Source organism: Podarcis erhardii (genome assembly GCF_964252035.2).
Source record: "Podarcis erhardii genome assembly, chromosome: 4".
In the NCBI taxonomy this organism is placed as follows: Eukaryota; Metazoa; Chordata; class Lepidosauria; order Squamata; family Lacertidae; genus Podarcis; species Podarcis erhardii.
In genome coordinates this window covers 71,585,723-71,601,873 of record NC_138508.1, presented here as the reverse complement: position 1 = coordinate 71,601,873, position 16,151 = coordinate 71,585,723, and the positions used below count along the sequence as shown (strand labels likewise).

Below are 16,151 nucleotides of genomic sequence, written 5' to 3'. Positions count from 1 at the left end.
ACAGTTGTAAGTCCTCCTGACTTAAACTTAACTAGAGCAACTAATCATTAGTGGGTCAATTTTGCCATAAAATAAACATATCCCAAACTTAACTAATTACCACATGTAGTTAGTATGTTACTATACTTTCCTACAGTTAACAAAACAAAAAAGAGGAAAGTTCGTACATCTACAAGCAAGTGTTGTAAGATTATTTAATAAAAGATCCTCTGGGTTTCTCCTATTCTGGGACAGATAATATAAAATTATTAAAGTAGCTTTCAAAACTGTTATGGATACCCTTCATTCTTTTAGAAGTTTCTTAGTGAAATTTCCAGCTCTGTAGGACAGATTTGTGGTGTTGATTGCTCAGTGCTTAACCTGAACCTGGTTTCTGCCACAGTTTCTTCCTTTTTTGATTAATTTGCAAAGATAGGCACTTAAGTGGCAGAGCCCAAAACTGCAGATGAATTAAGGAGTATCACCTGTAATAGCTAAACAAGTATCAGAAGCAAGTTGACAGGATTAGCTCATGACTCCTCTCAGCACACGCAATTGTTGTTTCAACAACCTGAAGATCAATCGATACCATAGCAATTCAAAGCAACGGTATACACAACAAAACTAATTTAAGGGAAAGCACCTTAGATTTTTCACATATTTTTCCTTCGGATCAATATAGCTTGACTGGCAGATCAAGGACCTTATAAGCCGGAAGTGTAATGTTGGTTCAGCATGGAGAAACGCACTGCAGATGAATCGTGACTTTGAGATTTAAGATTTGGTGCTAAGCTAGTGTTTAAGATAAAAGCATAGCTCTAAGTTGTTCCCCTGTTCAGGGGTGGGTTGAGGGATAATTTCTGCTAACTCCCCCTTCCACATGTAATCTTTTGGCAGTGTTTTATTTAATATAATTTGAATTCTATGGAATACAAATTGTAATACAGTAAGATGCAATATAAGAAATATAAGAAACATTAACAATACAATTAAAAACCATGGTATCTAGCACACTGTATTACAATTGCTACCACAGGGAGAAAAATAATATGACCCATTAATGACCCATCAAGACAATTGGCAATTTTCAAGCTGTTTGAGAACCAGTCATTACACAATTGTAAATGGGACATCCACCTTAGCTGGATTAAGAGGTTTGGATAAAAAATAAAGGACAAGGCTATAGGGAATGGGAAAGCAGTTCAAAGAGCATAAACCTTTTGCATATATGTAGTTCCTTAATAAATCATTTTATATCTACAGTGACCAGCTCCCAGACAAAATGAAAAAGAAATACAAGGGATGGGAAACTGTGGCAAAAAGATAGAATGTCTCAAGGCCCCAGCAAAGCTGAAACTCATTGGCAATGCAGCCGAATACTGGGGGGGGGGGGAGAGAAATTCATTATCTATATAAAAACCAGAGAAAGCAAGTTTCTCATAGGCATTTGGTTGGCCACTGTGATAACAGGATCCTGGGCTAGATTGGCCACTGGCCTAATCCAGCAGGGCTCTTCTTACGTTCTTAATGGGTGAAAAAGATGTTCCTGGAGAGAGAGGGGGGGGCTAATTTTCAGTAGTTCTAAACAAATTTAAGTGGCACCTCAGGGCCCAACAAGAAGGGAAACAAATAGAATTCTTTACGAACCTTAAACTGGTGGGCCAGCCATGAAACTTTGAGGCCCTAGGTCACTAATTAAGTATTTGATAGTGTTGGGACTTTCAGATTGTAAACTTTAAAAATATATAACTCCTGGGAGACCATGATCTGACTTCAGAAACGATAATCAACTTGAATGATATACTTTTATAGTAGAGAGCAGAATGCAAGATTTAAGAGGAAATGAATTCCAAATGTTTCAATTGAAGCAGTTAGTGCAGGTGGAAGCCCAAAGTCACCCAAGCATGGCAAGGTCAGGCTTTTGCAGAAGGAGCATTCCCAGAGGGAAGGAATTTAGAAGAACAAGAAATGGGTGCACACATCAGGATGTGACCACCACACATCTCTGGATCTAGAGTCCATAAAGATAAGTGAACACAGCGTGGAGGCAGTCACAGATATAGAAAGTGTCCAGCCATAGGTAAGTGTTGCAATGTATATAGAAAATGAAACTGTAGCAAAAGCAGGCTACCAACAGGAATAATTCTCCATCTGTACCTTCGTATCAACAGACCAGAGAAATAGACAATTCCCTTAGAAACAAATGGGACTGGAGTGCAAAACAAGTTGGATACTTGAGCCAAGGCAAATGTGATCTCGGATGTAGTTTCTCAAAATGTCCTTCAAGAGAGAGAGGAAAAAAATGAGAGAGAAACCTGTGGGGGTTATAACCAAAAATGTAAGACTGAGAACTTACAATGAGACAGTAATTCCACACAGAGATATCTGTGAGTTGGAGATGATATGCCAAGATCAGGGGTCATTCCATTTGTGGCAGTATATGGAAACACAGAACCAGTGCTGAGGCTATAAACATGCCTTGCTCTGGGACTAATTAGAAGACTGCCATGATAAGCCAAGTGAACACAAAACTGGATTTTTTTTAATAAAGATTTTGAGGGTATATGTAAGATAGACAGTGTATAAAATCCAAACAATAGAGCCAAAAAACCCCTTGCAAAGTTCTTTGACTTTTTAATATGTTACCTCAAAGAAACATTGCCAGACCAAGGGCTACAGATAGCTCCACAGAGGGCATCAACCATCAAAAGCATCCCTCCTCTCCAAGACAGAATATTAACATTATGGTTTCTAGGCATAGTTAATTTTGTAGGTAGATCAAAATCCAAACTGAAAAGACTTTAGTGAGAAACTGTTTAACAGAAACTTACAACCACTATGGACTCCTGTGTTACCATCAAGGTAACTCAGAGTTCTTGTTCACTCAGAGTTCTTGTTCAGAATGGGGAATAGGCAATAGAAGTATTAAGCAGAATAGAAAGGCTACTGTTCATGTACCTCTGCTTTACAACAGTGACTTGGACAACCTAAAGGAGGGAGTGTTCATGTCAAGGGCATCCTACAAGGTGAATTTTGGAAACCTGACCCCAACACTATATATCACTATTTTTTACTTGACACCTAAAAGCAAGCAGGAATGTAGCCAAACTTCCTTCCATCAGAATGCACTTCTATACATAGCTGTCAACTTTTCCCTTTTTTAAAGGGAAATTCCCTTATTCTGAATAGGATTCCTCGCAAGAAAAGGGAAAAGTTGACGGCTATGCTTCTATAACTGTGGTGATACCATTGAGAAAGCTGTTGTATAGCCTGCAGAATGGGATAGAGATTGCTACTGTGCCCATGGCAAGCTAGCTATAAACAGGGAACCAGAAAATCTACATCATCCAAGCCCTTTTCCTGTGGCTAACATGCAATATGTTTCTATGTATGTGAGTGAGTGAACACGTCCTTAAAATGACATAGATAAGGAAACAAATCAAACCATCTTTGGTGAAGAAGTGTAGATTTGTATCTTTGACTTCAAAAGGGTACAGGAATCCCCAAAGGGATTTCAGTTTGAGCCTAAGAATGGCTGCAAAAGCAGATAAATGTCTAAGAAAGGATGTTCCAACAGATGCACCGGAACTACTGCTGCAAAGTATAACACTGTACCAGTGCCTCAAGGATATCATGCCAGTACTGCAGAAAGATGTGCCAGCACAATAATTTTGAATCAGAATGCTACCAGAGTTATTTCAACAAATGGCATTCCAGTAACAAGGCTTGCTCATGCATGCCCATGTTCCTTTAACTGAAATTCTTAAGGACATCCAGAGGCTTGAACACAGCCAAGTTGGGTTTGAAAAGCTTTTCCCTGCTTTTAACAGCATCCCTTCTCAGAAACTATATTTTTTCAAACTTCCTTTAGTTTCACCAGTGGCTCTGCTGGAAGGTGAAGTTCCAAAGCAGGTTCATGTTGAAATCGGATCAAATCTTTATTGTTACAGTCAATGTGCAGCAGGCGGTCTTTGGTTAGGTGCATTAATGCTGTGTATGTATAGGGGTGGAAATGGCATTGGGCAGCAGCAGCTTAGTGAAGGGGGGATGTGGTGAGGAGCCTGTGGGAAGGATTGGTCCAAGCTTGGCTGGAACCCTCACCCTGGTTGCCTAGTGAGACCTTGCCAGATTGGCTTGCACCACAACAGGGTGCAACACTAGGCGACTCCCATGGAATGGGTTTGGCACAATCCAACCCCAGTGGATCCCATTCCACCAGCAAGGAGTGAGTAGAATGATGAACTGCTCCTGGCCCAACTGCCATGCCAACACTTAACCTGCCTGCTGCAGTCAATAAAGATTTGTCCTGATTTCTTCCCAACACCTGGGTTAAAAATGCACCTCCCAGGTCAAACACAAATCTGGACCCACACTTGCAGAATGAAAGGTTGTGATCAGCACAGCACAATGGCTTATTGGTGAATGACCACATTCCACTGGTAAGTATCTTTTTAGCTGATTCAGAAGATCTTACAAAACAAGAACCGTTAAGTGTTTCTCACTCTTGTTTTAATGTTTTGAGGCAAAATGCTGGTGTCCAAAGCAAAACTAGCCAGTATCTACTCCAGGAAATGTTTTGATTTTCTTGTGTTTAGATCACCTCCCCTCCTACCACCAGAAGAATATTTCCTGCAATCTACAAATAAATCTCACCTGAATAATCTTGAGACCAATAGTGGGTCCAACAGTCAAGAGGTTGGTTTCCGTATGTGGGAGAGACGAAAGTGAGGGGCAGATGGGGCTCATCAAACTGGGAAGGTAGTCCATATAGGAGAAGGAAAATGCTGATCCAAAATGTCCACTGCCTTGCAGGATATCTTTGGAAGAACCCTACACAAATCTGGAGTGGAGTCCCTAAGACAGTTGGATGGTGCCAAGCTGGTGCCAGATGTATGTTTTTCTTTGGACCATATTAGTGAGGCTAAGAGGGGGGCCTGGTCGTCTGGGCAAACCAGGACCTCCACACACATTGCCTAGGCTTGTGCTGCAAGGAGGTCACTTGGGTGCTGCTAACAGCGGTTTGACTTAACTACTGGAGGTGCACTCCATTGTCTCTTGAGACAGACAAATGTCAGCAACAACAAAATAAAAATTATAGTGACTATTTAACACCAACTTTGAACTGAGAATACCACTGCTTGTCATTTCAATATGAGAAATTAGAATTGATATTTAGTAGGTTTTTTGCAGAATATGTGTGACTAACTTTTTCCATTTCTATTTTAAGAACTCCACTAGAATATTAGAAAAGTGGTGTCTAAAGGCTAGATGAATTGCAGAATATCTGCACACACTAATATAGTTTAGATAAAAATAAAAAAGTTATGAATCTTCTTTACATAGATCCTTTAATCACTATAAAATGAATACAGCACTTGAGATTTTATAAATATGTATTCCATGATTAGAAAACCCTACTCCCATCTCATCAGTCCATTGTTCAGTTTTGCAACCCATTATTAAAAATGTAGCATTGACACACTTTTAATTAAAATGAAAAATGGAAGCAGTACAGAATTCCTATGATTCATATAAAAAATAAAAACAGGTGCTTGAGCCTTAAAGAATGTAATTCATTCTGTTCTCATAAAATATGTAAGTGAATATTTGTCTCAGGTAAATGCATACCACCACCCTCATCTGTTCAGCGGGGAAAGGACAGTTCTGAGCTGTATGTATTTGAGCCTTGTATCTCCCTGGCCACCCCTGAATAGGCCAGTTCACTGGTTACTGTCTCATACCATCATGGTGCCAGGTGTATATGAACCCAAGATGGCTATGAGCATCTGGAACAAAACCAGGAAAATGTTCCTGAAAAGCTGTGAACACCCAGGCACCTAACATTTATTTACTGCTGTGACAAAATGGTTCATCATACATTTAAATCATCACGGTGGCAATGACAATAAAGAGTATGATAAATTGTCACAAAAGTCAAACCTTCAGAAGATGGAGGCATTGTGGGATGGTAGTTCCTGTGTCAGGAAAACTGGCCAGCTGCTTGTTCTGAATGGTGTTGCACTCCATCTGAATGAACAGGTTCAGGGTATGGGGGTGCTTGTTCCCAGGGGAGGCAGTGGTGGCCACCAATCAAGATGGTTTTAAAAGTGGATTAGATGTATTCATGCAGGAGAGGACTACTGGTGGTTATTAGCCATGGTGGCTATTCTCTCCTTCCAGGACTAGAGGCAATAATGCCTCTGAATTCCAGTTGGTATAAACAATAGAAGGGGATGGTGTTCTTGTGCTGGAAACCTGCTTCTGGGTTTCCCATGGGAATCTGGTTGGCCAGTGTGAGAACAGGATTCTGGACTAGATGGGCTACCGGCCTGACCCAGAACCTCTTCTTATATTGAACTTCCAGCACTTACTGAATACTTTTTTCCAGTAGAATTTTTAAATGAATTCTGATTGTAACTTAGTCTTATTGTATTGGGTCTCCTGTACAATATTTAGAGATGACTGTCATTAAGCGATATGCAGATTGTTGAAATAAATAAAAATAGTGTTTCAATGCTGAAAGAAGATGCATTAAAAAGGATATATGAATACATTCAATAAGACACTTTGTTAGAATGGGAATGTTTTCATAATATCATCAGGGAGGTGTCTGTATTTAAAAATAAAGGTTTGACACACTTGCTCAGACAAAATTGAGATATCTCAGGACACATATCAGGTATTGAATCATAAGTGCCAAAATGATTGCATCAGTCTGTTTGCTTCTGGACGTCATGCAGCTCCAGCCCAGACAGCAGAATCCATTAGACATTTAAATCTAATCAAGTGTTTGCCTACTATTTGGCATACAAAATATCTTGTTAACAGATGGAGAAATTTGATCTCTCAACCCTCAGGCACTCCTGTCAACGTTGTAGCAGAACATATACATTATGGCAATTTCTAATAGACCCCATCCCGACTCTACCAAAGCATTTCCCAACCATTTCACATTAGGCATAACATTTAAACACAGCAAGCTCAGAATAACTGTTTGCAACACACTGCTGTGGCTCAGCCACTTCTGAGTAATCATGAATGTTTACACATGTCCACATATAGCTGTTTCTTATAAGAAGCACACATGCAGAACTTTGAACTGAACTGAGTAACCATTTAGCATGACTTCAGGTGTGAAATTATTTATTTATTAAGATGCCTCCATAACGCCTTTAAACAAAAATGCTCACAGCCTGGTTTATATCAGAATAAGGCAATACAAAACATAATAAGCGTTGAATAATTCTAATAGAGAGTATAAATACAGCAGGATCAAATGCAAAGTTGCCTTTCTGAAAGCCTGACAAAATGAGGTTTTTAACCTAGTGTCTAAATGAATATGAAGTGGGGGAAAGAATCATCTCAGTGATGTGATGGAGCCACTACTGTAAAAGCTACAGTACACACCTCATTGTGTCTATGGTTATTTTTGTAATTTGTGTGTTTTTTGTGTGTGTTTTTTCTTGTTGTATAAATAAATATTTAAAAAACAAAAAACAAAAAATACAGTACACACCTCATTTAATGTATGGACCAACATGAGAGGCTCATCTGTTGACCTTAATGAGAAGCAAATTGATACGAGAGAAGGCATTCCCTCATATATGTGGATTTTGAATGTCAACATTAGCACCTTGAATTGAACCTGGAAGATAAGTGGCAACCAACGTAACAGAGAACAGGAATTATATGCAACAAGCTCATTGCTCCATCAACACCCTGGTCACTGCATTTTGCACCTTTGGATCATCTTTAAGAGCATAAAGGCTATTAAAGTAGTCCATCCAGGAAGATACCAGACCATAGATAACTGTAGACAGGCTATTCCTGTTCAGAAAAGGCCATAGATGATGAACCAACCTGAAGCTCAGGATAGGCACTTCTAGTTGCTGGAGTCACTTGGGCCTCAAGTGGCTGCAATGGTTCTAGGAGCACTATTACAATATCTTTACTATTTTGTTTCTCTCTTACAGCAACACACAAGAGCCAGAATAATGGAAGAAATAATAATAATGGAAGAAAGGTGATGTACAAATGTAAAAATTAGGAATTGGGAAACAGCTTTGACAACTTCCTTTCTGATAATCCTGCCAGTGCTTTTGCACCATGCTGACCTACCCATCACCAGGTCCTTTCCTGTGAGGTGCAGTGACACCAGTTATAAGAGGTTGTTTAAGCATCAAGGCCTCACCAAACCAACCACTACTGCTCCAAAGTCAGACTAAAATAAACCATGTACACACATATTTGGATCTGAGTGGGGCTTATTTCTCAGGAAACATGCTTTGGGTTGCACTAGAAGTGTGCTTTCAAATGCAATCTCAGTCATTCTGTGTGTCTGTATTACATTGCAGCGGTAGAGAAATTCCAATTCCAGTCTGTTTCATGGCTATCTCCTTTCTAAACAAGCAGCAGAGTTCAGTGCAAAATGCTACACTGCATCAGGAGGAAAGGATATTAAAATAATGACAGCCAGTAATAGCTGACTGATACTTTTATGACAGGGGAGATGAGATCTGTATCATCCCCAGAAATGGAATATTAAAAATTCCTAAGCATCTCCCTCCTCCACTGCACTGCTGAGAACAAGAATGCAGTAGTCCTGGCAGAAACTAACAATACGCTAGACATATTTTCAAAAATCTATCAAATGAAACCCTACCAGTTCTGGTGAATATTACATATTTGGCAATCATTCTACTGTATATGAAACTTTCTAGAGTGCATAATACATTGTATATGATCATTTGTTTCCCTTGAGTATGCAATAAGATTACATGGAACACTGGTTAGGAAAGCCACAATGAATCATCAACTTTTAAATTTATCTCTTTCAGTAATGGGTCCGATTACAGATAAAAATATTTACACAGTAGGTGTTAATTTTATCCCCTGATTCTTTGGCCCAAGAGCAAGAAAATGATAACTGATACATTTCTGTAGCAAGCAGAAGTGGGAATCTGGAGTAAAAGATAATAGGTTGGATTCCTAGTTTTTGGGAGCCTCGGTTCATGAAAGCAGTGTTTTCCATATAGAAGGGGAACCCTAATCCAACCCTCAACCCTAATCCAACCCAACTCTGATCATCATGGATTCAGTAGGAAGCTCTGAAGTATGAATTTTCAGAATAAGAAGTGTTGAACCCTTCCAAAAGACTGGGATTCTAACTGTGTTCAGCTCATGGCCACTATTTTTCTTTTGCAGCAAGCCATTTTGACAAATAAGATTTCCTCCCTATGCCTGTTTTAAAACCTTTCAAAAACAGAAGGCTCAAAATTGGTCAACAAAAAGTGATACAAATGAGGAGGTTTCATGCTCAAAACTCAACATTCTGTCTATTGTATAATATTTACTTATGGTACCAGTGGGGTAGGAGAAAGAGATCAAGGCTGATATACATTCTAAAAGGAATAACAGAGCCCACTGTCTGGCCACCAAATGGCTTTATGTGTAACATCTTTAAAAACACTTCATGGGAGGTGAGCAAGATGCCACCAGAAAACCAGGGCTGCTTACCAACCACAATTTACTATTGGGTTCCAATGACTGCTGATATTGCTAATAAGAAACCCAATGGTGAAGGAATTGGTTTAGTATTATCAGAATACAGTTTTCCACATAAGGAAGGTGGACCGATTCCAAAACTGGTATGATACAGACTGGTTAATACCATACAAGCAACAATGCAAGGATAGAATACGTGCCAGTTTATTCAGAGATTACTGAACTTCAGAGCTGCATAATACCTTCCAATTTCATGCATGCCCTAAGAATGTCTACAAACACAGCACACACAAATTTGGGCTACATACCTTCTGCAGAGAGGTTGCATTATCTAATTTACAGCCTCCAGTGCTGCAGCTTGTCTCTCCAGCTGTGCATAATTTAAACCATGTTCTACTGATTCAGCACTCCAAGGGATAGTACAAGCTACTTATTTTCCTTTCATCTAAAGGAGACCAGCAGCAAATATTATACCCAAAACCTCATTAGCTGTACAATGTCTACTGAATTGCCCCATCTATACACAGGTACACTCCTCGTTCAAAAGCAGTCCGTCACCAAGCAAGCATGTGAGGCCCTGCAGATACAATGTCAGGCAAGCATTGGGAGGCTTCATTTGTGAAATCCCCACTCAGGCCTTGAAGCTCACTGGTTTGCCTTGGGCCAGTCACTGTCTCTCAATGTAACCTACATCACAAGGTTATTTGGGGGAGTAAATAAGGAAGGGGAGAACCATGTACACCATCCTGAGGTCCCTGGAGAAAAATGTGGGATATAAATACAATAAATTAATAATAATAAATAAATAAATTTTGCAAAGTGCCCATGAAAGTTAGTATCACATTAAAAGGTACAGCAGTGCCTTGATTATCAAACAGCTTAGTTGACGAACAAATCGGCTCCTGAATGCCACAAACCTGGAAGTAAGTGTTCCGGTTTATGAATGTTTTTTAGAAGCTGGATGTCCGACATGGCTTCCGCTTGAATGCAGGAAGCTTCTGCAGCCAATCGGAAGCCGCGCCTTGGTTTTTGAAGGGTTTCAGGAGTCAAACGGACTCCCGGAACGGATTAAGTTTGAGAACCAAGGTACCACTGTATTGTCTTAAAGATACCATTAAAACATGGGGCAATAGACAGAGGGTAGAACTCAACTGGTTCCTTGCACTCACAGCAGGGTTTTTGATCCAAAGGAGACAAATGATGACAGAAGAGATGGGGAGGGTGATTTGGGCAGGTGCCTCCTGTATCCCCTTAACACCACTTCCCAGGGGGCTGTGGGAATCCATGAGCACAAGGGCACCAATGGGAATACAATAAGGCTACTCTTCTGGAATGGATTTATTCACCTAAATAAGCTGAACCAAAACTATCCCATCACCATGGGTTTCACTTTAATCTTCATTGCCTTAAGGAGTGCATAGAACACTGAAAAGTTAACAACAAAATAATTTCTGAATGGTGGAACAAATAAAAGGCAGTGAAAAATCTTTGGTAAAGCAGATATTAGGTCTAATTGTTACATGTAATCATACACTAATGAAGTACAAGAAAACTTAACAAGGGATACAACTAGTTAGCTCCATAGCCTGTTATCAAAATCTGGCAGAATGTGACATATGAATCTACCTTGAGTCAAGCATTTGGGCCACCCATGTCCAGCTCAGTGCTGTTTTTGGGGGAAAGACCTGCAATCTGGGGTCTCAAAATGGGGATATTAATCCTGTTAACCAGAGATAGCAGGGATGGAACCTTCTGAATGCAATGATCTATGGCTCCTGCCTGAGCAGATGTGGAAGCTTTAACCAGGGGCAAACACAGTGCTGTAAGTGTGTAGTCCACATTGGACAAGATATAACAGAATCTGTAATGAACAATTATAAATTTATACTTCACTCAGGCTTTTAATTTAAATAATATATAGATTTATACTTTTCAGGACTTTAATAGTGTCATTACAAATTTCCAATTTTTCCATTTACTCTGTCAGTCACTCTCAGATATGGTCTTCTTACATGAATCCAACAAAATAGTCCCATTCTGCCCATGAATAAATTGGTGCCTTTAAAAAGCCAACTTATTTTAATAATGAGTGATAGTGCGTTTTTCTCTTCCCTGGACCAAGTCTTTTTATCAGCTCATTGTGATATTTTCTATCATGTGCTTCTAATAAGAGTTACATTAATTTTCAAAGCCTAGCTCTCTTAAAAGTTTTAACATCTCCATCAAGAAGAAGAGCATTCACAAAATACTGTGGGAGAGAGGAACCTTGGAAATCTCACCACATTACTCAAATGAATCACACTCCAAGTACATTAAAGACAGGGCTGGAATGTGAGCACATTACAGTTAAAGTGCACAGATGTGTTCAGTGTGATGAAGCCATCCTTTACAGAGAGTGCAAATATCTGATTCTGTCAGCGCTGTCATGGCCTACAATTATAGGAATAAATGAAAAGAATTTGGAGGTGTCTTTCAACTCAGTTTAGTCTTTGATACACATCCTGAATCTGTAAACAAATCAAGAGGTTGAAATGACTTCAGAGGTTGTTATCTCAACAATGAACAGTTAAGGGGAGAACAAAGCATTTAAAAATGAGTTCAATATTATTCAAAAATGTAGCAGGAAGGAAAATGATATAGTTCTGGATTTAGACCCCTTTCAAGGCTAACATTTTCAAGGATGTTATGGATCCTACCACAACTCTCCAGCTAGAGACTTCATCCATGAAAAAGGTCTGGTGCATTGGCATTATCTCTTGGCATAATTCCACCCAGAGCCTTCAAAACATTTTTTTTTCTTTTTGCCTGAGGTAAAGGACAAGATGGCACCCCCATTTCACATACAGATGCCAACAAACTGAAAATGTAATCTTGTTTTGAGATTGGTGATGAGGCACATTCCAGGGAGCAGCAGCCTAGCTTAGAGGGCACAGGGCAGGCTGTCTCCCAACACCTCATGGTCACTCAATGTCCCCAGCATCTGATGTCTGAGATGGTTGCTTCACTCAGACAGCAAGGTCTAACCTGATTCCACTTTTGAGGGTGTAATTTGCCAGGATATAAATATTTCTAGGGCAGCATATAGTCATTTGGCTGGCCAAAAAGGAATTAGAACTTCTTGTGCTCTGCTGACTCCTTGCTTGACTTCATGCTTCCTACCCATCCCTCCCACTCCTTCACACCTGCCGATAGCACCCTTGGTCCATCTACTGCCGATGCTGGCATTCTGCTCCTCCTTCCTACCCACCTCTTTTCAGTAGATCCTTTGGTTACAAATCTTGGCCTGACCTACCTATGCTTTCCTTCCATTATCAGTGATACAAACCAGCATTCCAAATATGGCTGAACCATCAATTTATATAAAGGCATTATACCAGCTGTTTTATTTTCAGGCCATTTCCTAATAATTCGAAACACTTGAGGCATACCAAGCTGACATTTGCAGTGAACAGTCCACCACATCCCATGATCTTTTTAGTCCTGGGTAATCACAGCCAATTCAAATTTCATCAGCAAATGCATTAACTTAGAATACTTCGCTGCAAGAGCAATGATATCACCTGCTCTTATTTGCAATGAATATCATTTGCCATTTTGTTGCCCTTTCAGTGTTTTGGAGAAATGCTTCTGAAATTCTTCTGCCTGCTTTGGATTTCACCCTCCTGAATAATTGCGTGGCATCCATAAACGTAATAACCTTATTACTCAGTCCTGACTCCAGATCATTTATTAGTAAGTTAAGCAGCATCAGTTCCTCCCAACAGAAATACTTGGAGAAGTCCATTGCTTATATCTTTCCATTTATTCTGGCCATCTCCTTCCTGTTCTTTAATCGTTTTCAGATCCATACAAAGACAAAAAAAATATCATGTGTATCCAAAGTTTGGTGAGGACTCATGGCTTTATCAGAAGCTTTCTGGAGCTTAAAGTATTTACTAAATAGCCCCTATCTCCATTTTCATTGACAATTTGTATCATTCTTAAAGACTGATTATCATGCAGATGTTTCTAAGTGTGTGCAACCAAAACATAAGGTCCAAAAAGGACATTGGATGCCAGTCTTACATGTGCAGTCCTTCCATGTCCTCACTTTGAGCCCACATGGGTTCAAAACAATGTTTCATTGAACCTGCGCACCTCCACCACCACTACGCCACTGCCAATATTATTAGACTCCAGTTCCTATTAGCCACAGCAAGCAAGGCCAATGGGCAAGGATGATGGTAGTGGTAGGTGTAGACTGGGGTGATGGAGGAGCTGAATGCAATGCTTCAGGCTTCTCTACCCCACCCCCCTCAAGGTAACACCTCTCCCCATGCAACACACCTCAATGACCCTGCTCCATTACCTCAAGTGCTTTTGCTTGGCTAGAATGTGTCCATGAACAATGATAATGCCTCTTATTTTCATGGATAGAGTAATGTGTTTGTAGAAACCTCTGGCTTTTGCATGGCTGGAATGTGGTTTTCTCCACAAAGGTAAACATCACAACTGTTAATCAATCCACTTCAGTGCTGGCCCCACCCACCACCAGCAGGTCATCCCCAAGGTTACTCATGTAGCAGTGCAGCCCTCAAGCTAAAACGTTTCTTACCACTACTGTAGTGCAACATTAACCGAGGGCCACAGGTTTGCCACCCCCAATATATGCTTTTTGTTATGGAACAGGTAGATCAGATAAGGTGAAATAAAGCTGATTATCAAGGGTCATAACCCACAACTCCAAACTTTATGTTTTCCAAATTGGGCCTTTTGGCAAAACCTTCGTTCTGAAGATAGCTCTTTTCTTTATGCTGCCCTGCTGTTCTTCCACTTCAGGGTCTTGGAATCACAAATTAAATTACTTTTTAATTTATGTAAATGTGATTTAGGAACAAGAAATTGTCAAACCTGATTGCAGAGGGGAAAATTTGCATCCCATTCTTACTTTTGAACATTTCTTTTTTTTAAAGTACCAATTTTCTTTTAGAAAAATTCTCAACCATTTCCCTCACAAATTCACATGGTCCCCTGAACAAAATTTTGAGGTTTAAGGAGAGAAGTGTAAGTCATGAAACTCACCATATGGCTTTGGGCAAGTCATATATTTTAGCCTAAGATGATGAGTTGTGAAGATAGGATGGAATAAGAACTGCTAAAAAAAAACCCCAACACTTAAAAACTGTGAACATCAAAAATTGTTGTTCCTAATATTCCTAAAGATAAATGGCAACTTGTTATATTTAGGAATTTTCCATTGTGCACACACAATTTTCATTTCCCACCCCCACCTCCTGCTTTTCTTCCTCACCTTCGGATCTACTGAGCGGGCTTTCACTACCCATTATTTCCAGGAATAGTGCCAATGAAATCTCATTTCTATCAGACAACAAGCATTTCCCCCTCCCTTGGAATTCATATCAGGAGACTACTAAAGCAAACAGAACGAGGCCCATTAAAAGGTGAGAGAGCTGAATACATAACCCTGTCAGATGTGGGGATCAAAATGGCTCATAACATAAATGCTTTACAAACATCGCTTCAGTACACCTGAGCTGCATGGTGACAAAGAACAGATGCAGGTTGGACGGAAAGCCCCACTGTGGCCCTGAATGGCTTAGTGCTAGTTTTGTGCATTTGGCCTGGTTTTATAACATTTCTTTTTTCTTTCTTCCTAGGTTTCCAGGTACTTAGGCATATGCATTGCTAATGAACCTTGGGCACACAAAAGCCTCCTGTCACTCTGTTGTTGTTGTTTTTTTTCCCCCTACACAGAAGGTCATAAAATGGCAGAATGACAGCACCTTCTATGAGGTTTAAACACAGCTGCTGTTCCACACAAGTGGATCTGTGCCACACAGTGGGTGATTCGAACTCCTCAGAGAACAGGCCCTCACCTTTAAAAGACAAGTAGCAGCTGTACTGAGGGCCCATCAAAAACAGCAGTGCACGCTTTCCTGCCCCCATGCAAGAAACAGACATTTTAAAGCCATTTCCATTTGGAGACTGCAAGCAAGTGCCTCTTCCTTGTGATTCACAGCTTCATCTCACTGACTACTGATGAACTTCAGCTTGGCATCCTCGTATTAAGACAGCCATTTTTGACAAACCTTTTATCATTGTTCTTTTGGAGACAAACTGGCTGTTAAAGAACATGAAGTTCAGTGAACAGATTCAAGAGAGCATTTGTGCAGTGAAGTGGGACACATGGAGTTGGTTTGGGGTTTTTTTACTTCATAATACAGTCAAAATTCAATAATAATAGTTAATTCTGCTGAGATGACAATAGACACAATGTACAAAAGGAATTACTTTCATTTTACCTATCATATATGGCAGTCAGTTTTTATTTGCACTAGTTTAGTTTAATTATTATTCTTATTTGCCAACACATTTCCTATTAACTCTGGAAATGAAATATTCTGACGCATGCAACACATAGATTTAAAGGTAACTATATTTGTAGGGTAATAAACCAGCCATTTTCCTCATATGTCTAGACTATATTAGGGCCTGGAAGTATTATAGAATTAATGAGAAACTACTAGAAAGAAACAGCATGAGAGACCCAATGCAATTATGATCCAAGGAACAAATGAAATTATATTTGCATTTATTCCCCATAGTTATGAAGAAAGGAAAGGCAATTTTTTACTGAATCATTTCAGAATAAATTTTAACATTAAATA

General features: G+C 39.7%; 1 protein-coding gene across 6 annotated transcripts in view; it reads right to left on the bottom strand.

Moving 5' to 3' along the window:
- NLGN4X (neuroligin 4 X-linked) overlaps nt 1-16,151 on the bottom strand; it is a 160,016-nt gene that overhangs the window by 139,460 nt on the left and 4,405 nt on the right. The window lies entirely within an intron of this gene.